Raw genomic sequence first — 6,969 nt, 5'->3', positions numbered from 1 at the left:
CAAGTAGGACCGTTGGCAAGACTTGGGGAAAGTCTTGTTACACTTGCTGTAAAAAACAGAAACTTTAGCGCTCACGAGAACTACTTCCATTTTTATTTGGAAAGTGATATTTAGTTAATTCTTTTTTAAGATGATTAATAGATAAATTCCTCACGTCCAGAAATTTATTTTAGAATTTTTTGGGGTTCCAGATCTTGCGCTAGCTACAAATTACTACAGACTGTTCTGTTTTTGACAGATTCTGTTTTTCGTGCGTTGTTTGCTTATTTTGATGAATCTATGGCTAGTAAAATAGTTTATAAACCATAGAGAAGTTGGAATACATTAGGTATAACACCAATATAAATAAAGAATGAGTTCATTACAGTACCTTGAAGTGGTCTTTTGTTTTCTTTCGCTAACGGAGCTCACGAGATTTTCTACTTTAAGTTTTGTGTTGTGAAGTTTTCAAGTTTTGGGTAATGATTTGATGGATTATGGAACAAGTAGTGGCAAGAGCCTAAGCTTGGGGTTCCCATGGCACCCCCAAGGTAATCTAAGTACACCTAAAAGCCAAAGCTTGGGGATGCCCCATAAGGCATCCCCTCTTTCGTCTACTTCTATTGGTAACTTTACTTGGAGCTATATTTTTATTCGCCACATGATATGTGTTTTGCTTGGAGCGTCTTGTATGATTTGAGTCTTTAATTTTTAATTTACCACAATCATCATTGTTGTACACACCTTTTTAGAGAGCCATACATGATTTGGAATTTGTTAGAATAATCTATGTGCTTCGCTTATATTTTTTGAGTTATGTAGTTTTGCTCTAGTACTTCACTCATATCTTTTAGAGCATGGTGGTGGATTTGTTTAATAGAAACTATTGATATCTCATGATTCACTTAGATTATTTTGAGAGTCTTTAATAGCATGGTAATTTGCTTAAAATCTTAATATGCTTGGTACACAATATTAATAATAAAACTTTCTTATGAGTGTGTTGAATACTATGAGAAGTTCGATGCTTGATAATTGTTTTGAGATATGAAGATGGTGATATTAAAGTTGTGCTAGTTGAGTAGTTGTGAATTTGAAGAATACTTGTGTTAAAGTTGTGATTCCCGTAGCATGCACGTATGGTGAACCGTTATGTGATGAAGTCGGAGCATGATTTATTTTTTGATTGTCTTCCTTATGAGTGGCGGTCGGGGACGAGCGATGGTCTTTTCCTACCAATCTATCCCCCTAGGAGCATGCGCGTAATACTTTGCTTTGATAACTTGTAGATTTTTGCAATAAGTATATGAGTTCTTTATGACTAATGTTCAGTCCATGGATTATACGCACGCTCACCCTTCCATCATTGCTAGCCTCTCTAACACCGCGCACCTTTCGCCGGTATCATACACCCACCATATATCTTCCTCAAAACAGCCACCATACCTGCCTATTATGGCATTTCCATAGCCATTCCGAGATATATTGCCATGCAACTTTCCACCGTCCCGTTTATTATGACACAGTCCATCATTGTCATATTGCTTAGCATGATCATGTAGTCGACATCGTATTTGTGGCAAAGCCACCGTTCATAATTATTGCATACATGTCACTCATGAGTCATTGCATATCCCGGTACACCGTCGGAGGCATTCCTATAGAGTCATATTTTGTTCTAAGTATCGAGTTGTAATTGTTGAGTTGTAGGAAAAATAAAAGTGTGATGATCAACATTATTAGAGCATGGTCCCAGTGAGGGAAGGATGATGGAGACTATGATTCCCCCACAAGTCGGGATGAGACTCCGGACTAAAATAAAGAGGCCATAAAAAAGAGAAAAGGCCCAAATAAAAAAATGAGAGAAAAAGAGAGAAGGGACAATGCTACTATCCTTTTACCACACTTGTGCTTCAAAGTAGCACCATGATATTCATAGTAGAGAGTCTCTCATTTCGTCACTTTCATATACTAGTGGGAAATTTTCATTATAGAACTTGGCTTGTATATTCCAATGATGGGCTTCCTGAAATTGCCCTAGGTCTTCATGAGCAAGCAAGTTGGATGCACACCCACTTAGTTTCTTTTTGAGCTTTCATATACCTATAGCTCTAGTGCATCTGTTGCATGGCAATCCCTACTCACTCACATTGATATCTATTGATGGGCATCTCCATAGCCCATTGATACGCCTAGTTGATGTGAGACTATCTTCTCCTTTTTTGTCTTCTCCACAACCACCATTCTATTCCACCTATAAGTGTTATGTCCATGGCTCACGCTCATGTATTGCGTGAAAATTGAAAAAGTTAGAGAACACCAAAAGTATGAAACAATTGCTTGGCTTGTCATCGGGGTTGTGCATGATTTAAATATTTTGTGTGGTGAAGATAGAGCATAGCCAGACTATATGATTTTGTAGGGATAACTTTCTTTGGCCATGTTATTTTGAGAAGACATAATTGCTTTGTTAGTATGCTTGAAGTATTATTATTTTTATGTCAATATTAAACTCTTGTCTTGAATATTTTAGATCTGAATATTCATACCACAATTAAGAAGAATTACATCAAAATTATGCCAAGTAGCACTCCGCCTCAAAAATTCTGTTTTTATCATTTACCTACTCGAGGACGAGCAGGAATTAATCTTGGGGATGCTTGATACGTCTCCAACGTATCTATAATTTTTGATTGCTCCATGCTATATTATCTACTGTTTTAGACGTTATTGGGTTTTATTATCCACTTTTATATTATTTTTGGGACTAACCTATTAACCGGAGGCCCTGCCCAGAATTGCTGTTTTTTGCCTGTTTTAGGGTTTCGAAGAAAAGGAATATCAAACGGAGTCCAAATGGAATGAAAACTTCGGGAACGTGATTTTCTCAACGAACAAGACCCAGGAGACTTGGACCCTGCGTCAAGACACAAAAGAGGAGGCCACGAGGTAGGGGGCGCGCCTCCCCCCCCCCAGGCGCGCCCTCCACCCTCGTGGGCCCCCTGTTGCTCCACCGACGTACTCCTTCCTCCTATATATACCTACGTACCCCCAAACGATCAGAGACGGAGCCAAAAACCTAATTCCACCGCCGTAACTTTCTATATCCACGAGATCCTATCTTGGGGCCTGTTCCGGAGCTCCGCCGGAGGGGGCATCGATCACGGAGGGCTTCTACATCAACACCATAGCCCCTCCGATGAAGTGTGAGTAGTTTACCTCAGACCTACGGGTCCAAAGTTATTAGCTAGATGGCTTCTTCTCTCTTTTTGGATCTCAATACAATGTTCTCCCCCTCTCTTGTGGAGAACTATTCGATGTAATCTTCTTTTTGCGGTGTGTTTGTTGAGACCGATGAATTGTGGGTTTATGATCAAGTCTATCTATGAACAATATTTGAATCTTCTCTGAATTCTTTTATGTATGATTGGTTATATTTGCAAGTCTCTTCGAATTATCAGTTTGTTTTGGCCTACTAGATTGATCTTTGTTGCAATGGGAGAAGTGCTTAGCTTTGGGTTCAATCTTGCGGTGTCCTTTCCCAATGACAGTAGGGGCAGCAGGGCACGTATTGTATTGTTTCCATCGAGGATAACAAGATGGGGTTTTCATCATATTGCATGAGTTTATCCCTCTACATCATGTCATCTTGCTTAAGGCGTTACTCTGTTTTTAACTTAATACTCTAGATGCATGCTGGATAGCGGTCGATGAGTGGAGTAATAGTAGTAGATGCAGGCAGGAGTTGGTCTACTTGTCTCGAACGTGATGCCTATATACATGATCATACCTAGATATTCTCATAACTATGCTCAATTCTGTCAATTGCTCAACAGTAATTTGTTCACCGACCGTAGAATACTTATGCTCTCGAGAGAAGCCACTAGTGAAACCTATGGCCCCGGGTCTATCTTTATCATATTGATCTCCTACTACTTAGTTATTTCCTTTGCTCTTTACTTTGCCTTTATTTTACTTTGCATCTTTATCACAAAAATACCAAAAATATTATCTTATCATATCTATCAGATCTCGCTCTCGTAAGTGGCCGTGTAGGGATTGACAACCCCTTTTCGCGTTGGTTGCAAGGATTTATTTGTTTTGTGCAGGTACGAGGGACTCGTGCGTAGCATCCTACTGGATTGATACCTTGGTTCTCAAAAACTGAGGGAAATACTTACGCTACTTTGCTGCATCATCCCTTCCTCTTCGGGGAAAACCAACGCAGTGCTCAAGAGGTAGCATATGTGGATGATACTCTTCCCTCTCGTTGCTATGCATCACCATGATCTTGCGTGTGCGTGGGAATTTTTTTGAAATTACTACATTCCCCAACAGTGGCATTCGAGCCAGGTTTATGCGTAGATGTTATATGCACGAGTAGAACACAGGTGAGTTGCGGGCGATACAAGTCATACTACTTACCTGCATGTCATACTTTGGTTCAGCGGTATTGTTCGATGAAGCGGCCCGGACCGACATTACGGGTACACTTACGCGAGACTGGTTCTACCGTCATGCTTTGCACACAGGTGGCTGGCGGGTGTCAGTTTCTCCAACTTTAGTTGAACCGAGTGTGACTATGCCCGATCCTTGTTGAAGGTTAAAACAGCACTAACTTGACAAAATATCGTTGTGGTTTTGATGCGTAGGTAAGAACGATTCTTGCTCAGCCCGTAGCAGCCATGTAGAACTTGCAACAACAAAGTAGAGGATATCTAACTTGTTTTTGTAGGGCTTGATGTGATGTGATATGGTCAGCACATCATGCTAAATTTTATTGTATGAGATGATCATGTTTTGTAACACAGTTATCGGCAACTGGTAGGAGCCATATGGTTGTCGCTTTATTATATGAAATTCAATCGCCATGTAATTGCTTTACTTTATCACTAAGCGGTAGCGATAGTCGTGGAGGCAATATTTGGCATGACGACAACGATGCTTCGATGGGGATCAAGGTGTCAAGCCGGTGACGATGGTGATCATGATGGTGCTTTGGAGATGAAGATCACAGGCACAAGATGATGATGGCCATATCATATCACTTATATTGATTGCATGTGATGTTTATCCTTTATGCATCTTATTCTGCTTGATTGGCGGTAGCATTATAAGATGATCTCTCACTAAATTTCAAGGTACAAGTGTTCTCCCTGAGTATGCACTGTTGCCAAAGTTCGTCGTGCCGAGACACCACGTGATGATCGGGTGTGATAAGCTCTACATTCACATACAACGGGTGCAAGCCAGCTTTGCACACGCAGAAATACTCAGGTTAAACTTGACGAGCCTACCATATGCAGATATGGCCTCGGAACACTGAGACCGAAAGGTCGAGCGTGAATCATATAGTAGATATGATCAACATAGTGACGTTCACCATTGAAAACTACTCCATTTCACGTGACGATCGGTCATGGTTTAGTTGATATGGATCACGTGATCACTTATATGATCACAAGGATGTCTATCTAAGTGGGAGTTCTTAAATATGATTAATTGAACTTTAAATTTATCATGAACTTAGTACTTGATAGTATTTTGCTTGTCTATGTTATTGTAGATAGATGGATCGTGTTGTTGTTCCATTAAATTTTAATGCGTTCCTTGAGAAAGCAAAGTTGAAAGATGATGGTAGCAATTACACGGACTGGGTCCATAACTTGAGGATTATCCTCATTGCTGCACAGAAGAATTACATCCTGGAAGCACCGCTAGCTACCAAACCCGCTGCAGGAGCAATGCCAGATGTTATGAACGTCTGGCAGAGCAAAGCTGATGACTACTCGATAGTTCAGTGTGCCATGCTTTACGGCTTAGAACCGGGACTTCAACGACGTTTTGAACGTCATGGAGCATATGAGATGTTTGATGACCCACAAGTATAGGGGATCTATTGTAGTCCTTTCGATAAGTAAGAGTGTCGAACCCAACGAGGAGCAGAAGGAAATGATAAGCGGTTTCCAGCAAGGTATTCTCTGCAAGTATTGAAATAAGTGGTAACAGATAGTTTTGTGATGGGATAATTTGTAATGAGCAACAATTAACAAAAGTAAATAAAATGCAGCAAGGTGGCCCAATCCTTTTGTAGCAAAGGACAAGCCTGGACAAACTCTTATAAGATGTAAAGCGCTCCCGAGGAAACATGGGAATATCGTCAAGCTAGTTTTCATCACATTCATATGATTCACGTTCGGTACTTTGATAATTTGGTATGTGGGTGGACCGGTGCTTGGGTGCTGCCCTTACTTGGACAAGCATCCCACTTATGATTAACCTCTATTGCAAGCATCCAGAAATACAACAAAAGTATTAAGGTAAACCTAACCATAGCATGAAACATATGGATCCAAATCAGCCCCTTACGAAGCAACGCATAAACTAGGGTTTAAGCTTCTGTCACTCTAGCAACCCATCATCTACTTATTACTTCCCAATGCCTTCCTCTAGGCCCAAATAATGGTGAAGTGTCATGTAGTCGACGTTCACATAACACCACTAGAGGAGAGATAGCATACATCTCATCAAAATATCGAACGAATACCAAATTCACATGACTACTAATAGCAAGACTTCTCCCATGTCCTCAGGAACAAAAGTAACTACTCACAAAGCATAAGCATGTTCATAATCAGAGGGGTATTAATATGCATATAGGATCTAAACATATGATCTTCCACCAATTAAACCAACTAGCATCAACTACAAGGAGTAATTAACACCACTAGCAACCTACTAGCACCAATCCCGGACTTAGAGACAAGAATTGGATACAAGAGATGAACTAGGGTTTTGAGATGAGACGGTGCTGATGAAGATGTTGATGGAGATTGCCCTCTCCCAATGAGAGGAGCGTTGGTGATGACGATGGAGATGATTTCCCCCTCCGGGAGGGAAGTTTCCCCAGCAGAACAGCTCCGCCAGAGCCCTAGATTGGTTCCGCTTCGTGGTGGCGGAGTTTCGTCCAAGAAGATGGATTATGATTTT

The sequence above is a fragment of the Triticum urartu genome, chromosome 3A, assembly GCF_056163025.1.
Source record: "Triticum urartu cultivar PI428250 chromosome 3A, HENAU_Tu73, whole genome shotgun sequence".
NCBI lineage: Eukaryota > Viridiplantae > Streptophyta > Magnoliopsida > Poales > Poaceae > Triticum > Triticum urartu.
This window is presented reverse-complemented; position numbering follows the sequence as displayed.